Genomic DNA, 24,997 nt, shown 5'->3' with positions numbered 1-24,997 from the left:
ATTTAAGTTCTGCTCTTCGATTCCTACCTAGCCACACCCTCGAAAGTCGCGACGTATTCCGAATAAACAGCAAAGTACTGCTGACAAGCAATTTAAGCTTTACTCTTAGGTTCCTGTGTAAGCACGCCCTTGGAAAGGGCACTGTATTTCGAAAAAAAGCAGTCAAATATTTGCGACAAGAAGGAATATAAATGTCATAGGTGGTTATATCACTCGCAGCAGTTTCATCTGAAGTCACGAAATCGAAGGAAGACTCATCAGTGAGAGAGCAGGCTCATATACAGAAATAACGTCGAAAATTGCAAAAAAACACTTCTGTTACACGAATAAGAAACTCCGAGAATGTGTTACAAACGCGAAAATGAGAAAAACAATATTAGCATGTACGTAGATTCGAATCTACTTCGTTAAACTCTTCAACGTCCGCCCCCAGTAGCTGAGCGGTTGCCGGCACGTTAGCTCAACGTGTTCGGTCAGAGGGTTAGCTGCCCACTGTAGTAAAAAAATTGAGTTAACCGGTCAAATGAGCACTTAAACGGGTGTCTTACGACGTCCGCCCCGAGCAGGTGCAACGAACGAAAGCGAACAAAATGAGATAAAAAAAAGAAAAAAGAAAAAAAGTAGTCAGCGCGACAAACTGTCAATCCTAAGGGCCCGGGTTCGATTCTCGGCTGGGTCTGAGATTGTTGTGTTGCCCTAATCATCATTTCATCCCCATCGCTGAAGTGGCGTCAAATGGAAAGACTTGCACCCGGCGAACGGTCTACCCGACCGGGGGCCCTGGTCAAACGACACGACGAACTCTTCCACGACACGTCTCTAACGAGAGGTCCATAGGGAACATATATGGTTTACTGCTTCAAAAGTGCCCATAGCAGATTTTCTTAAGACTTTTACAGATGGTGAGTCGTCAACTGTCATTTAATTTTAACAAATTGCACCTAGAGTGATAAATCTTCGTTAAGCCTTTACCTTAAAACGGCATACTGTCATAAAACGTAAATTATTCACTGAAGAACCGAAGAAACTGGTACATCTGCCAACTAATGTCTGAAGTTTCTTGATGGAATAATTTACCAACAGCTGTATGTATTGTAGAAAAGTCCGCAGCTCGTGGTCGTGCGGTAGCGTTCTCGCTCCCCGCGCCCGGGTTCCGCGGTTCGATTCCCGGCGGAGTCAGGGATTTTATTTGCCTCTTGATGACTGGGTGTTGTGTGATGCCCTTAGGTTAGTTAGGTTTAAGTAGTTCTAAGTTCTAGGGGACTGATGAGCATAGATGTTACGTCTCATAGTGCTCAGAGCTATTTGAACCATTTTATTGTAGAAATTTGTTTTATGAACATCTTATATGCTACCAGTTTCGGCATTGGATTCATGTCATTTTCAGGCGCCACACGTCGTAGTCGTAAAATCGATATACACGAAAGGAGCCATATAGCTGGATCCGTGAATCAAATCGCTGTGCAGCAGCTCTTGGTGGCCAGGCGACACAGACTGGGATCAACACGGAATGTCTGAAGTGGCGCTGGAGAGAATAGACACCATGAATCCTGCAGGGCTGTTCATAAATCCATAAGAGTACCAGAGGGTGGAGATCACTTCTGAGTAGTGCGTTGCAAGGCATCCCAGATATCCTCAATAATGTCCATATCTGGGGATTTTGGTGACCAGCGGAAGTGTTTAAACTCAGAAGAGTGTTCCTGGAGCTACTCTGTAACAATGCTGGACGTGTGGCGTGTCGCACTGTCCTGCTTGAATTGCCAAGTCCCTCGTAATGCACAATGGATATGATTGGACGCAGGTGATCAGACAGGATGCTTACAAACGTGTCACTCGCCAGAGTCATATCTGGACGCATCGCTCCAACTAGACACGCGCGACACCATTATAGTGCCTCCACCAGATTGTGCAGTCACCTGCTGACATGCAGGGTCCATGAATTCATGAGGTTCTCTTCATAACCGTACACATCCATCCGCTCTATACAATTTGAAACGAGACTCATACGACCAGGCAGTATGTTTCCAGTAATTCAACAATCCAATGTCGGCGTTGACGAGTTGAGACTTGAAGCTTTGTGTCGTCCAATCATCAAGGCTACATGAGTGGGCCTTCGGCTCCGAAAGCCCTTATCGATGATGTTTCGTTGAATGGCTAGCACGGTGACACTTTTTGATGGCCCAGCATTAAAATCTGCGTCAGTTTGCTTAGGACTGCACTTCTGTCACGTTGAACGATTCTCTTCAGTCGCCGTTGGTCCCGTTCTGGCAGGATCTGCTTCGAGTCCCATCGATATGGCAGATTTTATGTTTTACCGGACTCCACTCGTGAAATAATCTTACGGGAAAATGCCCACTTCGTCGATACGTCGGAGATGCTGTGTTCCACCGCTCGTCCACCGCCTGCAACACCACGTTCAAGCTCACTTAAACCTTGATAACCTGCCATCATAGTAGCAGTAACCGAAGTAACGACTGCGTCAGACACTTGTTGTCTTATATACGCTTTGCCGACCACAGACCCGTATCCTGCCTTTTCACATATCTCTGTATTTGAATGCGCATGGCTATAGCAGCTTCTTTTGCGCTTCAGTGTAATACGTAAAAACCGAAATATGATGAATCCAATATGGCGGCTTAGAATTACACTGCTGGCCATTAAAACTGCTACACTAAGAAGAAATGCAGATGATAAACGGGTATTCATTGGACAAATATATTATACTAGAACTGGCATGTGATTACATTTTCACGTAATTTGGGTGCATAGATCCTGAAAATAGAGTACCCAGAACAACCACCTCTGGCCGTAATAATCCCCTTGATACGCCTGGGCATTATATCAAACAGAGCTTGGATGGCGTGTACAGGTACAGCTGCCCATGCAGCTTCAACACGATACCACAGTTCATCAAGAGTAGTGACTGGCGTATTGTGACGAGCCAGTTGTTCGGCCACCATTGACCAGACATTTTCAGTTGGTGAGAGATCTGGAGAATGTGCTGGCGAGGCAGCAGTCGATCATTTTCTGTATCCAGAAAGGCTCGTACAGGACGTACAAAATTCGGTCGTGCATTATCCTGCTGAAATGTAGGGTTTCGCTGGGATCGAATGAAGGGCAGAGCCACGGGTTGTAATACATCTGAAATGTAACGTCCACTGTTCAAACCGCCGTCAGTGCGAACAAGAGGTGACCGAGACGTGTAACCAATGGCACCTCATACCATCACACCGGATGATACGCCAGTATGGCGATGACGAATACACGCTTCCAATGTGCGTTCACTGCGATGTCGCCAAACACGGATGCGACCATCATGATGCTGTAAACAGAACCTGGATTCATCCGAAAAAATGACGTTTTGCCATTCTTGCACCCAGGTTCATCGTTGAGTACACCATCGCAGGCGCTCCTGTCTGTGATGCAGCGTCAATGGTAACCGCAGCCAAGGACTCGGAGCTGATAGTCCATGCTGCTGCAAACGTCGCCGAACTGTTCGTGCAGGTGGTTGTTGTCTCCCAAACGTCTCCATCTGTTGACTCAGGGATCAAGACGTGGCTGCACGATTCGTTACAGCCATGCGGATAAGATGGCTGTCATCTCGACTACTAGTGATAGGAGGCCGTTGGGATCTAGCATGGCGTTCCGTATTACCTCCTGAACCCAACGATTCCATATTCTGCTAACAATCATTGGATATCGACCAACGCTAGCAGCAATGTCGCGATACGATAAACCACAATCGCGTTAGGCTACATTCCGACCTTTATCAATGTCAGAAACGTGATGGTACGCATTTCTCCTCGTTTCGCGCGACATCACAACAACGTTTTACCAGGCAAGGCCGATCAACTGCTGTTTGTGTATGAGAACTTGGTTGGAACCTTTCCTCATGTGAGCACGTTGTAGGCGTCGCCACCGTCGGCAGTCTTGTGTGAATGCTCTGATAAGCTAATCATTTCCATATAACAGCATCTTCTTCCTGTCGGTTAAATTTCGCGTCTGTAGCGCGTCTTCTTGGTGGTGTAGCAATTTAATGACCAGTAGTGTACTTCCGATTTTCAGTCAATCGCGGTGGCGTGGCTTGGCGAGCGCCTTGCGGCTCCTGGCAGGTGGAGCTACGTGCAGAGCGGGGACAGCAGCGGGTGGCGGCTGCAGGTTCCGGTGTGAGTCACCTGGAGACGCACCCAGCACAGCGCTGCCAACGCCCAGGTCAGCCGCAGGCGCAGCCGCGGTCCAGCTCTGTCTAAAGCTTTGCTCAGCGCCCTCACTCGCCGCTCAGTAAAAGTGCTGCTATGGGTAGAGGAAGAGCTAATCAAAACTTCAATAATTTTCAAGAAAATCGTTCCCAGTACAATTGATAAACACTTTATATAGAAAAACATTAGTGGCAAACAGTTTATGTATGAAAGAGGACTGTCAGTTGAACAGGCTTTATTTGTCTCGACTCAGGATCTACTATAGACAATATGGTACGGAGATATATCGGTGCTTCATAAAACGCCCATGGAGGACTAAGTGGAACGACTGGACCTTGTTGGCTGGGGGTGAGGGGGTGGGGGGAATTTCGTCACCTTTTATTGCACACAAAATTTTATTCACGCTAACTATTAACTTGAATAATAGTTGTTGTTGTTGTTGTTGTTGTTGTGGTCTTCAGTCCTGAGACTGGTTTGATGCAGCTCTCCATGCTACTCTATCGTGTGCAATCTTCTTCATCTCCCAGTACCTACTGCAACCTACATCCTTCTGAATCTGCTTAGTGTATTCATCTCTTGGTCTCCTTCTACGATTTTTACCCTCCACTGCTAAATTTGTGATCTCTTGATGTATCAGAACACGTCCTACCAACCGGTTCCTTCTTCTTGTCAAGTTGTGCCACAAACTCCTCTTCTCCCCAATCCTATTCAATACCTCCTCATTAGTAATGTGATCTACCCAACTAATCTTCAGCATTCTTCTGCAGCACCATATTTCATAAGCTTCTATTCTCTTCTTGTCCAAACTATTTATCGTCCATGTTTCACTTCCATACATGGCTACACTCCATACAAATACTTTCAGAAGAGACTTCCTGACACTTAAATCTATACTCGATCTTAACAAATTTCGCTTGTTCAGAAACGCTTTCCTTGCCATTGCCAGGCTACATTTTATATCGTCTCTACTTCGACCATCATCGGTTATTTTGCTCCCCAAATAGCAAAACTCGTATACTACTTTAAGTGTCTCATTTCCTAATCTAATTCCCTCAGCATCACCCGATTTAATTCGACTACATTCACAAATTTAGCATTGGAGGGCAGTGTGGAGGGTAAAAATCGTCGAGGGAGACCGAGAGATGAGTACACTAATCAGATTCAGAAGGATGTAGGTTGCAGTAGGTACTGGGAGATGAAGAAGCTTGCACAGGATAGAGTAGCATGGAGAGCTGCATCAAACCAGTCTCAGGACTGAAGACCACAACAACAACAACAACATTCCATTATCCTCGTTTTGCTTTTGTTAATGTTCATCTTATATCCTCCTTTCAAGACGCTATCCATTCCATTCAACTGCTCTTCCAAGTCTTTTGCTTTCTCTGACAGAATTACAATGTCATCGGCGAACCTCAAAGTTTTTATTTCTTCTTCATGGAGTTTAATACCTACTCCGAATTTTTCTTTTGTTTCCTTTACTGCTTATAATAAAAAAAATTCCGAACGAGAGGCTGGCAGATGTCTAAACAGGCACAAGTTTGCCCTTGAGACAATAATTCTGATGCACATAGAATCAGTAGAAGCAACAAACTAGGGTTAGATAACAACACTCTGAACAGCTTGTCGCTATACTGATTACTAGATACACACCATACTGCAGTAGCCGAATTACTCTAACGCAACATTCACTGAATTATTGTGCTATGATTAACAGTAGAATGATAGGGGTTAAACGTTACAGATCAAACTGCAGAAGCCAGTTTACGTTAGTGCAAATTTCATTGGATTATGATAATGCGATTACAATAAAATGCTTTCGATGTTAAGCATCTCGAAGACTAGACTGAAGACAAACTGAACATTGACAAAATTATTTTTACAAACAAAAGTGACACACTTAGCAAATGCATTCGTAACTGAATAAATCAAATAATTAACTATAAAGATGCAAGTCTTTCATCTGAAGCACAACTTAGCACATGCCTGGAAAGGACAGGCAATAACTACATAAACAGATTCATTTTAAATTTGTGAACCTCGGTCCAGTAGACCACACTTAGGTCCGTGTCCAACAGACATAGTGTAGGGGTGCTGCAACACGACGTGGCATGAACTCGACTAATGTCTGAAGTAGTGCTGTAGGGAATTAACACCACGAAACCTGCAGGGTTTCGATAATTCCGTAACAGTACGAGAGGGTGGAGATCTCTTCTGAATAGCACGTTGCAAGGCATCCCAGATAACTTCAATAATGCTCATATCTGGGGAGTTCGGTGGCCAGCGGAAGTATTTAAACTCATAAGAGTGTTCCTAGAGCCACTCTGCAGTATTTTTGGACTTGTGGGGTGTCCCATTGTCGCCGAGCGGTTCTAGGCGCTACAGTCTGGAACCGCGGGACCGCTACGGTCGCAGGTTCGAATCCTGCCTCAGGCATGGATCTGTGTGATGTCCTTAGGTTAGTTAGGTTTAAGCAGTTCTAAGTTCTAGGGGACTGATGACCTCAGATGTTAAGTCCCATAGTGCTCAGAGCCATTTGAACCACTGAATGCGCATGCCTAGACCAGTTTTTTTGGCGCTTCACTGTAGGTAATCCCCAAACAACCCACAGTGCACGGTGGGGGTTAACCTGCACCCTGTTCCATTCGCAAATAGAACGAGGGAAAACAAGTGTCTATATGCCTCCATATGAGCCCTAATTTCTCGTATCCTATTGTAACATTACAGGACATATTGGGACATATTGAAGTATTCGATACTGTAGACTTTTAGGGGATGTCGATACAGATATGCAAAATTTAAAGGGAAGCTTTGGTGATGTTTAAATATTGTACTGTGTCAATATTAGGACATTTTGCGCAGAAGGAACAAAGGTAGAATTAATGTAAATATATATAAGTGTTAGTGGCCTATTTTCATTCAATTTTGTAATTATGTTTCGTTTTGTAAAAGAAAGACTCACTGTTTGCTGTAGCTCTGATTAATTGTATAAATTATCAGTTTTGAGCTAAATTATTTCGTATAATATGGACAAGATACTTTTAAAAACTCACCAGCTAAAGAGAAAGTCTGTAAATAAACGTTTAATGCACACTTCTGGAACTTTCTATGGAGAAATTCTACACTCCTGGAAATTGAAATAAGAACACCGTGAATTAATTGTCCCAGGAAGGGGAAACTTTATTGACACATTCCTGGGGTCAGATACATCACATGATCAAGCTGACAGAACCACAGGCACAAAGACACAGGCAACAGAGCATGCACAATGTCGGCACTAGTAAAGTGTATATCTACCTTTCGCAGCAATGCAGGCTGCTATTCTCCCATGGAGACGATCGTAGAGATGCTGGTTGTAGTCCTGTGGAACGGCTTGCCCTGCCATTTCCACCTGGCGCCTCAGTTGGACCAGCGTTCGTGCTGGACGTGCAGACCGCGTGAGACGACGCTTCATCCAGTCCCAAACATGCTCAATGGGGGACAGATACGGAGATCTTGCTGGCCAGGGTAGTTGACTTACACCTTCTAGAGCACGTTGGGTGGCACGGGATACATGCGGACGTGCATTGTCCTGTTGGAACAGCAAGTTCCCTTGCCGGTCTAGGAATGGTAGAACGATGGGTTCGATGACGGTTTAGATGTACCGTGCACTATTCAGTGTCCCCTCGACGATCACCAAAGGTGTACGGCCCGTGTAGGAGATCGCTCCCCACACCATGGTGCCGGGTGTTGGCCCTGTGTGCCTCGGTCGTATGCAGTCCTGATTGTGGCGCTCACCTGCACGGTGCCAAACACGCATACGACCATCATTGGCGCCAATTCAGAACGACTCTCATCGCTGAAGACGACATGTCTCCATTCGTCCCTCCATTCACGCCTGTCGCGACACCACTGGAGGCGGGCTGCACGATGTTGGGGTGTGAGCGGAAGACGGCCTAACGGTGTGCGGGACCGTAGCCCAGCTTCATGGAGACGGTTGCGAATGGTCCTCGCCGATACCCCAGGAGCAACAGTGTCCCTAATTTGCTGGGAAGTGGCGGTGCGGTCCCCTACGGCACTGCGTAGGATCCTACGGTCATGGCGTGAATCCGTGCATCGCTGCGGTCCGGTCCCAGGTCGATGGGCACGTGCACCTTCCGCCGACCACTGGCGACAACATCGATGTACTGTGGAGACCTCACGCCCCACGTGTTGAGCAGTTCGGCGGTACGTCCACCCGGCCTCCCGCATGCCCACTATACGCCCTCGCTCAAAGTCCGTCAACTGCACATACGGTTCACGTCCACGCTGTCGCGGCATGCTACCAGTGTTAAAGACTGCGATGGAGATCCGTATGCCACGGCAGACTGGCTGACACTGACGGCGGCGGTGCACAAATGCTGCGCAGCTAGCGCCATTCGACGGCCAACACCGCGGTTCCTGGTGTGTCCGCTGTGCCGTGCGTGTGATCATTGCTTGTACAGCCCTCTCGCAGTGTTCGGAGCAAGTATGGTGGGTCTGACACACCGGTGTCAATGTGTTCTTTTTTCCATTTCCAGGAGTGTATATTATGATCGCAAAAATACGAAAACTTGTGAAAACTGTTTCATAATCTAATTTAGAAAGACGATTTGTATCAAGAAATATTGCTAAAAAGATTTGTTTGCGTTTTGAAACACGATTTAAATCATTTTACATATAGATAGTTGTTCTAAATCACTCCAGAAATATCCAGAATCAAATGTCAAGATATTTCTGGAAACATCGGTACAAATCTGGTGAAGGTTATCCAGAAGCTAGTAGAAAAATGTTATGAAATCTATTTGGAAATTATGCTTGTAAGAATTTATATGTACTGATCCTTTTACTTACTTTAATCTGTACTAAAATTCTGTATTGTCTAATTTAGTTTTAAGTCGTGAATTGCTATCGTATTGTAAACAAAACATTGTCAAAGACTCTCATTGTTTGGAAAGATATTAATACACCTAGGAGTTGTCAGTTGCCAGTTCAGTTCGGATATGCAGTGCGGTTAGCTCGGAGAGTCAGTTGTTGAGTCTGTGAAGTCTGTCAGTTCTGTTTGTAAATAAACGTCTGTAATGAAGAATTACTTGTTGTTGTCAATATGAACTCAATACCTTTTGCACGAAGCAGACACCTCCTAATGCAACGTTTTAATTTGGTGTTGAGGAGCTGAAATGTTATAATTTGGTGCAGAAAGTCCTCGGACGTTATAATTTGGTTGAGGAAGCTGGGATGTTATAATTTGGCGCCGGAGCTGGGATGTTATACTATCTTGTGTTGTTTACGCGTAGTGGATGTTGACAGCAGCAGAATCGTTTGGCAGTCAGCTTCAAATTTCGGTCGGTTCTCTAAATTTTCCCAATAGTGTTTCTCGAAAAGACTGTCGTCTTTGCTCTAGGGATTCCCATTTGAGTTTCCGAAGCATCTCCGTAACACTTATGTGTTGTTCGAACCTACCGGTAACAAATCTAGGAGCCCTTCTCTGAACTGCTTCGGTGTCTCTCTTCATTCCGACCTGGTACGGATCCCAAACACTCGAGGTGTACCTAAGAATAGGTTGCACCAGTGTCCTACATGCTGTTTCCTTTACAAGTGAACCACTCTTTAGTAAAATTCTCCTAATAAACCGAAGTCGACCATTCGCCAATACTTCGTAAGACGCATGTTGAAATATTTAGTAGCTGATGTGCTTGTGTACACCTGACAGTGCACTGAATAATACGGAAAATAAATAACGATGTACATTAAATGTGTCCTCTCTCGAAAACCATTCGGAACAGGGCATATGTTTATATGCAGTTTTTTTGCTTCAGATGATCGTTCCTCTCTTATCCCTGAACATTGACGACTCCTTCTGGGAACCCTGTGAAACTATGTCTCTGAAATGAAGAGGGCGGGGCTGGGGAAGAAGTCGTTGCGAACCGCCCCAAACCAGACCGATGACAAAAGAAAGAAAGACGTTTTAGATGCTGGCACACACTTTTGGCACGGTTACACCGTCGGGCGCATGGCATGACGTCACAGAGCGTCCAGTGGACTACATCGCGTCGAGACCTTCGTTCACAGAGCCAAACGTGCTATGATTTTTCCGTCGGTTTGTTCCCCGACATCAGCACAGTTCTTTACGTGCAAATAGTTTTGTGTAACGACTGAAACAATTGTCTTTCGTGGAAACGAGGCTGTAAACTAGATTGGTCGATTGGTTAGCCGAGTAATGATTCAACGATCTGGTCGTTTTCGCTAGTTGAAGACGTCGCATGTAAATTTCGCTAGTTGAAGACGTCGCATGTAAATAAGTTTAAGTACGTAATGGGAAGCGTATCTTGTATCACTTATTCAAAATCTACAACTTACTTTCTACGTGGAGAGAAACTCGCGTCAGTGTGTATGGGACATCAAATAGTGCGTAATTTTCCACATAATAATAGATCTGAAACGAGCCATTTTTGAATCATGGCCACAAAACAGTACCCAATTATCGACCAGTGATAGGCAGTCTTGACCTCAAGAATTTTAAATGCCGTGCCAGATGACAGCTTCGTAGCATTAAGTAAAAAAGTAAATGATATTTTCAGGAAACAAAATTGTTTAAAATTAATTTCCGATTGCTTTTCCATGAGTAATTACAGTTACTGATCTATCGTAATAAAAGTTCATTCGTGCTTTCCGAAAATTAGCTCAAGTTCATACACATAGCCTTTAGAACTCATTATTAAGTGTTGCACCTTACAACACCTAATGTTGACCGTCCTACTGCCAAGCTGTAGTGAAGTTTATTTAAAAAAATCAATGAAATTAGGGTAATTATAGTGTAGTTGATTTAGAAGCTGTACTCAGTAAACACCACAAAAAACTGGTAAAATTTTAACAACACGGCTTTATTCTTGCAGAGGAGATAATAGCAACCAGATACTTTTTATAATCGTATTTATTTACACAAATAGTTACGGGTTTCTAACCGACAGGTTCGTCATCAGATGGCTTGTTCATTGTAAGATACATTTTTTTGTAGTTTACATTCATTTTATTCCCTCATATGATGAAAATTCCTTGGGGTAGTGGTGCTCTAGAACCAAAATATGATATGCGCAACTATTTGCCTTATAACGATTTCATACGATAGAAACAAATTATTAAAGTGAAAAATGCTTTAGTTGCTTACGTCGAAAGTCCCGCTCCGCTTCTGACGCACACCTGCCATGAATGGTCGATTTTGAACAGAATGTCACTTGTTTAAACAATGAAGTAAACAAACAAAAACACCCTTCTGTGAGAGAGAAAGATTGTAAAGTGACCAAACATACCAAAATCTGTCCTCAGCATTTTTGGGAAGAGGACGTAGGCTGAATTTCAGTTTCGTCAGCTCACGGTAAGGAAAATGCTGCGTTACATAAGTAGCCATTCATATCATATACTTTTCATCTTGGTTATTCATAATGCATAACAAAAAGCTTTTAGGTTACAGGGTCTCGGCAACGTGCAGAAAGGGCTCCAGTTTCAAAGGGTGCGGGACGAATACAAGAAGAAGATAGATATAAGAACAATAAATATTGTAGTTGTAAACTGTTGCATTGCTAAATAACCAGAGCTCCAAGCGTTAATAGAAAGCATTGAATCTCAAATCGTTATAAGTATGGAAAGCTGGCTAAAGCTGGAAATAAGTTCAGCCGAAATTTTAACGAAGGATCTAACCATCTTCAGAAACGATAGATTAAGTACAGTTGGTGGTGGAGTGTTTACTGCCGTCAGAAGTCGTTTACTCTATAGTGAAATTGAAGTAGATAGTTCCCGTGAGTTAGTATGGGTAGAGGTTATACTTAACAACTAGAATAAATCAATAATTGGTTCCTTTAACTGACTCCCGACTTAGATGATAAAGTTGCTGAAGAATTCAAAGAAAAATTGAGTCTCATTTCAAATAGGTGTCGCAATCACGTAACTGTAGTTGGCTCGTGACTTCAGTCTACCCTCGATATGTTGGCGAAAATAGATCTTTAAATTATGTGGTAGGCACAACAAGTCGTCCGAAATCATACTTCTCTGCAAGAATCAACCCGTATTTTGTACACAGCCACGGGCTCAAAATGTCAATTTTTCACATAACAGTAAATTTTGAGAACTTCGAGAGTTCGGTTTAAACAATTATCTTGAGCTAATATGATCAGTAATTGCACTCTTTGGCATAACATGTATTCGTTGGGAACTGTTAGGTTAAAAGCACACATTTTCGCGCTGTCATTGCTGATTACTTGTGATTTTATGGTTGTAACTCGACAACGGTGCATTTCTGACCTTTCGGCGAGTGTTTGCTGTGACTAGCTGCAACATACCCTTCCCTGCTCTCACGTCGGGTGTTTCTTTCTGCACAACATTCTGTATGGCTGTAAGATCTGAGTATATCTGACAGACACGATGTTGAACTGCACTAAATTTTAGAATTATTCAACGAATCAGACCGTGAATAACATTTGCTTTTTATTTGCAGGTTCTTCTGCTGTGTATAGCAGACGGCGCAGCTACAATATTTCAGCACCCGTTCTCAGAGGCACAGGTGCATGAAGCTTTCCACAGTAAGTACAGAAATACCTCTAACTACAGAGCCTCAGCGCTCCTAGCGACACAATTTTGTTTTGGTTTCCTCTTGCAGAAAATAAAACTGTGATTCTTCGATGTTACCGGATTATAAATACAGTATATACACTGTACTTTTGTCTCATTGTTAGGCAATTGTTTAACTATGTTTATTCACTGTTGTATAGACTGATGTAATATTAATGTCTCCGTTTATTATATTAGCTATGTTGTATATCCTGATTTCATTGAAGATGGATTATTTTAGAAATTGTATAACTTTACGCACCAATGCAATGCATCTAAGCAGTTTAATTGCGCTGTTAATGTGACGTTATTCATCCTAGTAAAGGTTATGAAGCACGAGTTTTGTCCAGAGTAATATAATCTCAACGGTTATGTTTTGAAAAGGTTGTTTATTAAAATTGTGACTTTTATTTTGTCATTTGAATGAAGGTGGACTACCTTAGACATTATATAATTTTACGAAATGGTCTCAAATTCTAACGCTTTTGAAGGTGGCAGTCAATCTGAGACAAGTCTTTTAGCTTTGTCAGTGCTATGTGTAGCGACAGCTGTACATACCGGTGTAGCCTTAACGATTTTCTGCTATGCAAACTAAGGAAAGTTTTATACTGTGGTTTCTTATAAGATAGGTTGTTTTATTGGGAGCCATCAGCTGATCCAATCGTCAGTTTATGGTACGACTTTTGTCAGACAGTATGTTTAACTGTAATGATATGTACTTGGTGACTGCTGGAAAATGTATAATCTAATAGACGCTGTTTCTCATGACAGATTTGTGAACAGGACAAGGCGCCTAGCTTTTCATTTCAAACTACTTTTTACTCGTTAAAGGTATCTGTACTTTGGATTCAGCCACGCAAATAGTGACCAGACACAGGTATCAACTTCGGTTTTAAATAGAACTACGCTATTTTTGCCACCAGATTAGAAGATCTCGTGAGACTAATTCAGTGATATCTCTTTTATAGATCTAGCAAGAAGTCACGGAGTAAAAATACATTTAACTTTAGGGACTTGAATACTCCACCAACCGAAAGTTAAAGTTTAGGCCATTCTCCAAGGAAACAAGTGACGCCGGATTAAGGAGTTACGTCATGCTAGTGCGCTAAGCTTTACGAAAGTTGAAACATGTTTCGTACCACAGAAAATGTTTCGTTGGAAAAACATTCATTCAGCATTAAGATAAGACAATTATGTTCATGTGGAACAAATTCATTGTGAAAGAAGTGCCTCTTGTTTTGTGATTAGTGCACGCTGCAGTCAAAACTTATTTTCCAGCATTGTTCTCCACAATGTATAATTAATGACACGAGCAAGCTGAAGTTTTAGACCATAAACAACGCTTCATAAAAATTCCGTGAAGAGGTAATCGCTCAATTAGAACTTACAGGGTGACAAGTGTTGAACTATATGAAATAAAATAGTCATAACTTCGCAACGGTTTGCGTTAGGATGTTCAAACTGCATGGTTGGTCGTGGGACATGGGAATTAGTATGCGCTTGGCAAGCGCCTTGTTGTTGTCGGTCATTTGAACGTGAAAATGTCACGGTACAGCGTACCTGAGAGTATAGCGCTTGTGGAGGCCTACTATGCGAACAATAACAGCCCGACTGCGGCTGAAAGGACGTTTGCGACCGAGTAAAGCTGAAGGCAACCTGTCCAAGTGTGCCAACAAATGGTTCAAATGGCTCTGAGGGCTACGGGACTTAACATCTGAGGTCATCAGTCCCCTAGAACTTAGAACTACTTAAACCTAACTAACCTAAGGACATCACACCGCCCATGCCCGAGGGAGGATTCGAACCTGCGACTGTAGCGGCAGCGCGTTTCCAGACTGAAGCGCCTAGAACCGAGGGCCACTTCGGCCGGCTAGTGTGCTAACAATCAAGAATTAGATTCGCAAGTCTGAGAGAGCCACTGTTGGCAACGTCGGTCGCCCAAAAAGGGTGATAACGCCTGAAAACATCGAGAAGGCACGCGCTGTGTTTGAAACCAGTCCCAGGAAATCGATTAGACGAGCTGCACAGCACATGGAAATAAACAGGGAAACATTGCGACAAATTGTTGTTGGAGACGTACATCTCTTCCCATACAAAATTCAAACTCTTCAGCCATTAAACCGTATGACCATGGAACAGAGGTTCTGTTGCGCCGGCGCTAATGTCCACAGAATTTACGAACAGGATTTGATGTGAATATCGTTTGGTTTAGCGACGAAGCCCATTTTTATTTTGATGGTTTCGTCAATAAGCAAAATTGGTACATTAGAGGGGCTGAGAATCCGCATTTCGCGGTCGCCAAGTCTCTTCACCCACAACGAGTGAATGAGTGGTGTGCAATGTCCAGTTCAAAAATGTTCAAATGTGTTATGAAACGTACCCTTTGTAAAATTATTACACGACTGTGCTTAAACTGACACACAATAGTTTTTAGCGCAACGCAATCTGACTTCCAAAAGTCCCTACGAAAGAATGGCCCTGACTAGCATTAAGCTATACGTTTCACAAATCACTTACCTCACAAAAATCTTCGTTACTCAAGCTACTGCAATACAGCGAGCGCCACTAAGGCCAGCTAAATAAAAGATTCAAACTACTGAAGGCACTAACTACTGATAGGCATAGTTAGCAAATGAAAGATTTTAATAGAGAACAAACAATGTATTTACCTCACTAATCATAATATATATAGCAGTTCATGACACCAATTCTTACAAATTTCAAAACTCCGCCATCTCTCTCCCCACGTCGTCCACTGCTGGCGGCTCACCTCCAACTGCGCAACGCTACGCGCTGTTAGCATCCAGCTGCCGCTGCCCAACACTACAATGGCGAGTATTACAACAATGCCAACCAGCCACAGACTGCACACGGCACAGCCAGTGATTTTCATACAGAGCGCTACGTGGCGGCGGCGTTACCAATAAAAAAACCTAAGCAGCCTACTTACAGTGTGTGAAATCTTATGGGACTTAACTGATAAGGTCATCAGTCCCTAAGCTTACACACTACTTAACCTAAATTATCCTAAGGACAAACACACACACACCCATAACCGAGGGAGGAGTCGAACCTCCGCCGGGACGAGCTGGACTGTCCATGACCGCAGCGCCTAAGACCGCTCGGCTAATCCCGCACGGCCAATGTCCAGTCACGGAATAATCATTGCGATATTCCTTGATGGCACGGTGATTGCCGAACAGCACGTCAAGGTTTTGGAGGATGATTTCGTCCCCATTATCCAAAGTGAGACTTATTTTGACAAGATGTGGTTCATGCAAAACGAAGCTCGACACCATCGAAGCAGGAGAGTGTTTCATGTTCAAGAGGAGTACTTAGATGACTGCTTTCTGGCTCTGGGTTACCCAGACTACACTGACATGGGCCACGACTGGCCACCATATTCTCTGGCTCTGAACACATGCGACTCCTTTTTGTGGGGCTACATTAAAGATAAGGTGTACAGCAATAGCACCAAAACCATTGCTCAGCTGCAAACATCTACTCAGGAGGCCATCGACAGCATCGATATTCCGAAACTTCAGCGGTTTATGCACAGTTTCGCTCTTCGTCTGCGCCACATCACCGCCAATGATGGCAGTAATATCGAACGTGTCGTAACCTAAATCCGAATATCTGTAGCGACTTTTACATGTTGAACAAAACGTGAGCACACCGTAGTTTATAACTAATTTTTGCTTTTTGTCATGTAGTTCAGTAATTGTCACCCTGTATAACCATTAATTGCTGACACAGAGGTATGCCATTCCTGATGTGAAACGTTTTATCTGTTGTGTTCGTTTCGGGCCGAATTGTGGTAATGGTTGGAAAGATTAAAATTACGTTATGTGCTTCTACACTCCTGGAAATGGAAAAAAGAACACATTGACACCGGTGTGTCAGACCCACCATACTTGCTCCGGACACTGCGAGAGGGCTGTACAAGCAATGATCACACGCACGGCACAGCGGACACACCAGGAACCGCGGTGTTGGCCGTCGAATGGCGCTAGCTGCGCAGCATTTGTGCACCGCCGCCGTCAGTGTCAGCCAGTTTGCCGTGGCATACGGAGCTCCATCGCAGTCTTTAACACTGGTAGCATGCCGCGACAGCGTGGACGTGAACCGTATGTGCAGTTGACGGACTTTGAGCGAGGGCGTATAGTGGGCATGCGGGAGGCCGGGTGGACGTACCGCCGAATTGCTCAACACGTGGAGCGTGAGATCTCCACAGTACATCGATGTTGTCGCCAGTGGTCGGCGGAAGGTGCACGTGCCCGTCGACCTGGGACCGGACCGCAGCGACGCACGGATGCACGCCAAGACCGTAGGATCCTACGCAGTGCCGTAGGGGACCGCACCGCCACTTCCCAGCAAATTAGGGACACTGTTGCTCCTGGGGTATCGGCGAGGACCATTTGCAACGGTCTCCATGAAGCTGGGATACGATCCCGCACACCGTTAGGCCGTCTTCCGCTCACGCCCCACCATCGTGCAGCCCGCCTCCAGTGGTGTCGCGACAGGCGTGAATGGAGGGACGAATGTAGACGTTTCGTCTTCAGCGATGAGAGTCGCTTCTGCCTTGGTGCCAATGATGGTCGTATGCGTGTTTGGCGCCGTGCAGGTGAGCGCCACAATCAGGACTGCATACGACCGAGGCACACAGGGCCAACACCCGGCATCATGGTGTGGGGAGCGATCTCCTACACTGGCCGTACACCTCTGGTGATCGTCGAGGGGACACTGAATAGTGCACGGTACATCCAAACCGTCATCGAACCCATCGTTCTACCATTCCTAGACCGGCAAGGGAACTTGCTGTTCCAACAGGACAATGCACGTCCGCATGTATCCCGTGCCACACAACGTGCTCTAGAAGGTGTAAGTCAACTACCCTGGCCAGCAAGATCTCCGGATCTGTCCCCCATTGAGCATGTTTGGGACTGGATGAAGCGTCGTCTCACGCGGTCTGCACGTCCAGCACGAACGCTGGTCCAACTGAGGCGCCAGGTGGAAATGGCATGGCAAGCCTTTCCACAGGACTACATCCAGCATCTCTACGATCGTCTCAGTGGGAGAATAGCAGCCTGCATTGCTGCGAAAGGTGGATATACACTGTACTAGTGCCGACATTGTGCATGCTCTGTTGCCTGTGTCTATGTGCCTGTGGTTCTGTCAGTGTGATCATGTGATGTATCTTTCCCCAGGAATGAGTTAATAAAGTTTCCCCGTCCTGGGACAATGAATTCACGGTGTTCTTATTTCAATTTCCAGGAGTGTATTTGCTAACTCCACAGAACATTTCATGTACGTTTAGAATCGTTGCAAGGCAATAAAGATAGGCATCCTGTCCGAAACGAGTAATTCTGGATAAAAATTAAACTGGGTTACAACGAGACTCTCCACAATTCCTGTTCCTTTACCACACGGTGCCCTGCTCGTTGCTGGTGATTCCAACTGAAGATTCCTAATGCTCATGGCCTTGATGTGCCAATGGCGGAATCTTACCAGGCCATTGTGGAAAGTATAACTTTATAGCGCTAGATTCCTAGTAGCACAGAAAGACAGTGTATTCTGTTGGTGATCTATTTCATGATGAAGGATATTTATTCTAGGTTTGAAACCACAGTGCATCAAGAATTTGATAAGCGTAACAAACACTGTCGCTGACAAAGCGGTCGGCCATTACCATCAGCAGTGTTCTCGAGAACGAGTAGCCGTTCGACCGTCCTAAGTGCATTTAAATGCCGCTAACCAAAGCCACGCAAGTAACTGGGCTATGGTAACTTTCTGGAGCCATCTGACCACTTTACGGCTTCGTACAACGCCCCACAACATCTATGTCGTAGGATCTCAAGTTGTCTCAAAGTTCATGTATTGATGCAAGTCGGCATCGTTGCAATAGATTAGCATAGTCTTTGTCCTCCGTTAATTTCGCCTTCAAGTCTTAAACGGTCGTTAATAATACTGACATGTACGGCATTTAAGATTCACCATATGGCTTTGTCAGTGCTTACGAATGCAGGATTCGGGGCTGGTTAACAGAAACCTGTCGAAGTGACACAGTGGTTAAACCATTGCGTCCGTCTATGGGGGCGAGCAAATACCCCACATGTCATGATGATATAGATTTTCTGTGAAATCGCTAAACTGATGAAGTTAAACACTAGGATAGTACTTTCAAAAAGGATGCGACAGGTCTCCGTTCATATCCTTGTCTATTCCTTTGCGAGCACACGAATGTGCACTGCTTTAACTATCTTGAAAGGAAGATGTATAAGTGGAAAATTTCACATAGATTGTATAATAGTAATAACATATTTCTAAAACAAATTGCAAGCTGCAAAACATTTCCAGCCGTAGATGTGAACTCTGGCCATAATTTATTGGCTGTGAACTACAAACTAAAACTGAAAATATATCATGAGGGAAAAGAATTAAGTAAATGGGATCTGAATAAATTATAAGAACTAGAGATTGTTGGAAATCACGAACACAGCATTAAATAACGATTGACTGAAACAAGGAAAAAGAATACAACAGAAGATGAATGGATAGCACTGAGAGGTGAAATATTGACAAACCGGCAAAAATACAGTTGTTGTTGTTGTTGTGGTCTTCAGTCATGAGACTGGTTTGATGCAGCTCTCCATGCTACTATATCCTGTTCAAGCTTCTTCATCTCCCAGTACTTACTGCAACCTACATCCTTCTGAATCTGCTTAGCGTACTCATCTCTTGGTCTCCCTCTACGATTTTACCCTCCACGCTGCCCTCCAGTGCTAAATTTGTGATCTCTTGATGCCTCAGAACATGTCCTACCAACCGGTCCCTTCTTCTTGTCAAGTTGTGCCACAAACTCCTCTTCTCCCCAATCCTATTCAATACCTCCTCATTAGTAATGTGATCTACCCATCTAATCTTCAGCATTCTTCTGCAGCACCATATTTCATAAGCTTCTATTCTCTTCTTGTCCAAACTATTTATCGTCCATGTTTCACTTCCATACATGGCTACAATCCATACAAATACTTTCAGAAACGACTTCCTGACACTTAAATCTATACTCGATGTTAACAAATTTCTCTTCTTCAGAAATCCTTTCCTTGCCATTGCCAGTCTACATTTTATATCCTCTCTACTTCGACCATCATCAGTTATTTTGCTCCCCAAATAGCAAAACTCCTTTACTACTCTGAGTGTCTCATTTCCTAATCTAATTCCCTCAGCATCAACCGACTTAATTCGACTACAATCCATTATCCTCGTTTTGCTTTTGTTGATGTTCATCTTATATCCTCCTTTCAAGACACAGTCCATTCCATTCAACTGCTCTTCCAAGTCCTTTGCTGTCCCTGACAGAATTACAATGTCATCGGCGAACCTCAACGTTTTTATTTCTTCTCCATGGCCTTTAATACCTACTCCTTCACTGCTTGCTCAATATACGTCGTGGACAGGCTACAACCCTGTCTCACTCCCTTCCCAACCGCTGCTTCCCTTTCATGCCCCTCGTCTCTTATAACTACCATCTGGTTTCTGTACAAATTGTAAATAGCCTTTCGCTCCCTGTATTTTACTCCTGCCACCTTTAGAATTTGAAAGAGAGTATTCCAGTCAACATTGTCAAAAGCATTCTCTAAGTCTACAAATGCTAGAAATGTAGGTTTGCCTTTCCTTAATCTATTTTCTAAAATAAGTCGTGGGGTCAGTATTTGCCTCACGTGTTCCAACATTTTTGTGGAATCCTAACTAATCTTCGCCGAGGTCGGCTTCTACCAGTTTTCCATTCGTCTGTAAAGAATTCGTGTTAGTATTTTGCAGCTGTGACGTATTAAATTGATAGTTCGGTATATTTCACATCTGTCAACACCTGCTTTCTTTGGGATTGGAATTATTATATTCTTCTTGAAGTCTGAGGGTATTTCGCCTGTCTCATACATCTTTCATACATCTTGCTCACCAGCTGGTAGAGTTTTGTCATGACTGGCTCTCCCAAGGCCGTCAGTAGTTCTAATGGAATGTTGTCTACTCCGGGGGCCTTGTTTCGACTCAGGTCTTTCAGTGCTCTGTCAAACTCTTCACGCAGTATCGTATCTCCCATTTCATCTTCATCTACATCCTCTTCCATTTCCATAATATTGTCCTCAAGTACATCGCCCTTGTATAGACCTTCTATATACTCCTTCCACCTTTCTGCTTTCCCTTCTTTGCTTAGAACTGGGTTTCCATCTCAGCTCTTGATATTCATACAAGTGGCTCTCTTTTTTCCAAAGGTCTCTTTAATTTTCCTGTAGGCAGTATCTATCTTACCCCTAATGAGATAAGCCCCTACATCCTTACATTTGTCCTCTAGCCATCCCTGCTTAGCCATTTTGCACTTCCTGTCGATCTCATTTTTGAGACGTTTGTATTCCTTTTTGCCTGTTTCATTTACTGCGTTTTTATATTTTCTCCTTTCATTAATTCAATATTTCTTCTGTCACCCAAAGATTTCTACCAGCCCTCGTCTTTTTACCTACTTGATCCTCTGGTGCCTTCACTACTTCATCCCTCAGAGCTATCCATTCTCCTTCTACTGCACTTCTTTCCCCCATTCCTGTCAATTGTTCCCTTATGTTCTCCCTTAAACTCTGTACAACCTCTGGTTCTTTCAGTTTATCCAGGTCCCATCTCCTTAAATTCCCACCTTTTTGCAGTTTCTTCAGTTTTAATCTACAGTTCATAACCAATAGATTGTGGTCAGAGTCCCCATCTGCCTCTGGAAATGTCCTACAATTTAAAACCTGGTTCCTAAATCTCTGTCTTACCATTATATAATCTATCTGATACCTTCTAGTATCTCCAGGCTTCTTCCATGTACACAACCTTCTTTCATGATTATTGAACCAAGTGTTAGCTATGATTAAGTTATGCTCTGTGCAAAATTCTACCAGGTGGCTTCCTCTTTCATTTCTTTGCCCCAATCCATATTCACCCACTACGTTTCCTTCTCCCCCTTTCCCTACTACCGAATTCCAGTCACCCATGACTATTAAATTTTCGTCTCCCTTCACTACCTGAATAATTTCTTTTATCTCATCATACATTTCATCAATTTCTTCATCATCTGCAGAGCTAGTTGGCATATAAACTTGTACTACTGTAGTAGGCATGGTATTCGTGTCTATCTTGGCCACAATAATGCGTTCACTATGCTGTTTGTAGTAGCTTACACGCACCTCTATTTTTTTATTCATTATTAAACCTACTCCTGCATTACCGCTATTTGATTTTGTATTTATAACCCTGTATTCACCTGACGAAAAGTATTGGTCCTCCTGCCACCTAACTTCACTAATTCCCACTATATCTAACTTCAACCTATCCATTTCCCTTTTTAAATTTTCTAACCTACCTGCCCGACTAAGGGATCTGACATTCCACGTTCCGATCCGTAGAACGCCAGTTTTCTTTCTGCTGATAACCACATCCTCTTGAGTAGTCCCCGCCCGGAGATCCGAATGGGGGACTATTTTACCTCCGGAATATTTTACCCAAGAGGACGCCATCATCATTTAATCGTACAGTAAAGCTGCATGCCCTCGGGAAAAATTACGGCTGTAGTTTCCTCTTGCTTTCAGCCGTTCGCAGTACCAGCACAGCAAGGCCGTCTTGGTTAGTGTTACAAGGCCAGATCAGTCAATCATCCAGACTGTTGCCCCTGCAACTACTGAAAAGGCTGCTGCCCCTCTTCAGGAACCACACGTTTGTCTGGCCTCTTAACAGATACCCCTCCGTTGTGGTTTCACCTACGGTACGGCTATCTGTATCGCTGAGGCACGCAAGCCTCCTCACCAACGGCAAGGTCCATGGTTCATGGGGGTAGGAAGATACAGTACCCAGTAGCAATTAATGTATAACGTATGCCGAATTTTACTGACGAAAGGACATAACATATAAATGGAGCGAATGAACCAGGCAAAAGTGAATACAGATGTCTAGAAATGAGACTGACAGAAAGTGCAAAAAGGAGTTACAAGAGTAGAAATACAAAGCTGTAGAAGCATGCATGAATACAGGAAAAATAATGGGAAAAGAGAAGTACCTATCCGAATATTAACAGCTCAAATGGCAAGAATATACTAGGCAATGATGTCAACTCTACAAGGGGTAAGGATAGGCTATACAGAGAAAACGAACTTCAATGCAGTATTATGCAAAGAGAAGAGAAACAGATGTAGGTGAGATGGGAGATATGACGCTGAGAAAAGAACTTGACAGATCACTGAAAGACTTAAGTCGAAACAATGTACTTGGAGCAGAGGAGATAGCCTCAGATTTATTGGTATCTTTTGGAGAACGTACCTTAATAAAATTATTCAAGTTGTTATGGTAGGAGAAAGCGAAATGCACATACTTCAAGAAGAAAGCAATAATTCCAGTACCAAAGAGACAAGAACTGACAGTTAATTTTTTCGTAACATCAGTTAGGAAGTCACGATTTCAAACTACTGGAATGAAATATGTACGGAAGAACAGCAAAATCTCTTCATCTCACTGCATCTGGATGCACTGCCCTTAGTGAGAGAGGGGCCTTTCAGTTCCGAACTTCATAACCTTATTCAGGAATGGCTATTAAAAATATACATCGATGTTTTATAAATGCAATATGTCGCATCGAGAATCGATTCTATGACGATATAAATATAAATATATAAAAGTATATATACACTACTGACCATTAAAATTGCTACACCACGAACATGACGTGCTACAGACGCGAAATTTAACCGACAGGAAGAAGATGCCGTGATATGCTAATGATTAGCTTTTTAGAGCATTACACAAGGTTGGCGCCGGTGGCGACACCTACAGCGTGCTGAGATGAGGAAAGTTTCCAACCGATTTCTCATACACAAACAGCAGTGAACCGGCGTTGACTGGTGAAACGTTGTTGTGATGCCTCCTGTAAGGAGACGAGATACGTGCCATCACGTTTACGGCACTCAACGACGAACCTGGATGCACGAAAGGCAAAACGTCTTCTTTTTTTCGGATGAATCCAGGTTCTGTTTACAGCATCATGATGCTCGCATCCGTGTTTGGCGACATCGCGGTGAACGCAGACTGGAAGCGTGTATTCGTCATCGCCATACTGGCGTATCACCCGGCGTGATGGTATGGGGTGCCATTGATTATACGTCTCGGTCACCTCTTGTTCGCACTGACAGCACTTTGAACAGTGGAAGTTACATTTCAGATGAGTTACGATCCGTTGCTTTACCCTTCATTCGATCCCTGCGAAAGCCTACATTTCAGCAGGATAATGCACGACCGCATGTTGCAGGTCCTGTACGGGCCCTTCTGGATACAGAAAGTGTTCGACTGCTGACCTGGGCAGCACATTCTCCAGATCTCTCACCAATTGAAAACCTCTGGTCAATGGTGGCCGAGCAAACTGGCTCGTCACAATACGCCAATCACTACTCTTGATGAACTGTGGTATCGTGTTGAAGCTGCATGGGCAGCTGTACGTGTACACGCCATTCAAGCTCTGTTTGACTCAATGCCCAGGCGTACCAAGGCCGTTATTACGGCCAGAGGTGGTTGTTCTGGGTACTGGTTTCTCAGGATCTATGCGCCCAAATTGCGAAAAAATGTAATCATATGTCAGTTCTAATATAATATATTTGTCCAATGTATACCCGTTTGTCATCTGCATTTCTTCTTGGTGTAACAGTTTTAATGGTCAGTAGTGTTACCGAATATTGACATGGTTTAGATAAACGTGAAACTGAAAAATCGGTACTCTCCTAATGTCCAAAACATTATATTATAATTTGCAAAGACAGTTATAACAAAAATGCAATTGTTAAACAATGCCAAACTGTGAGCCACATCGTCATAGTTACAGCCGTACCAAGGAACACCGAAGCAACTCTGTTGGAAGCCTTGGAATTCAGGTACGGAAGTGTTGAAATATTTTCAGACTGTTGGCTAAAAGTAATGCCTCTTTATATAGTCTTTGGTATATCACTACCCCGCTTCTTCCCCCACACTTAGGTCAATCGTTAGAATTATATTCCGCGTAATTCAGTTTAATTTTTCACTTTCCTTTTTTCGCTCATGACTGGACACGGTACAGCGTGGTTATGTAAGACTCGGAGTTGTGCGAAAACTTGGACCTAACCACTTAACAGATAACGGAGAAAGAAACA

General features: G+C 43.7%; 1 long non-coding RNA gene across 1 annotated transcript in view; it reads left to right on the top strand.

The window, feature by feature from the left end:
• The window catches only part of LOC126365989 (uncharacterized), a 523,432-nt gene extending 510,663 nt beyond the window's left edge, over nucleotides 1-12,769 (top strand). Inside the window, exon 3 of the long non-coding RNA XR_007566286.1 lies at nucleotides 12,685-12,769. This is a non-coding gene — a long non-coding RNA (uncharacterized LOC126365989). The remainder of the gene's footprint in view (nucleotides 1-12,684) is intronic.
• The last annotated feature ends 12,228 nt before the right edge of the window (nucleotides 12,770-24,997 follow it).

The sequence above is a fragment of the Schistocerca gregaria genome, chromosome 4 (genome assembly GCF_023897955.1).
Source record: "Schistocerca gregaria isolate iqSchGreg1 chromosome 4, iqSchGreg1.2, whole genome shotgun sequence".
NCBI lineage: Eukaryota > Metazoa > Arthropoda > Insecta > Orthoptera > Acrididae > Schistocerca > Schistocerca gregaria.
Note: the sequence above shows the minus strand (reverse complement) of the source record. Positions and strands in the feature narration are given on the sequence as shown.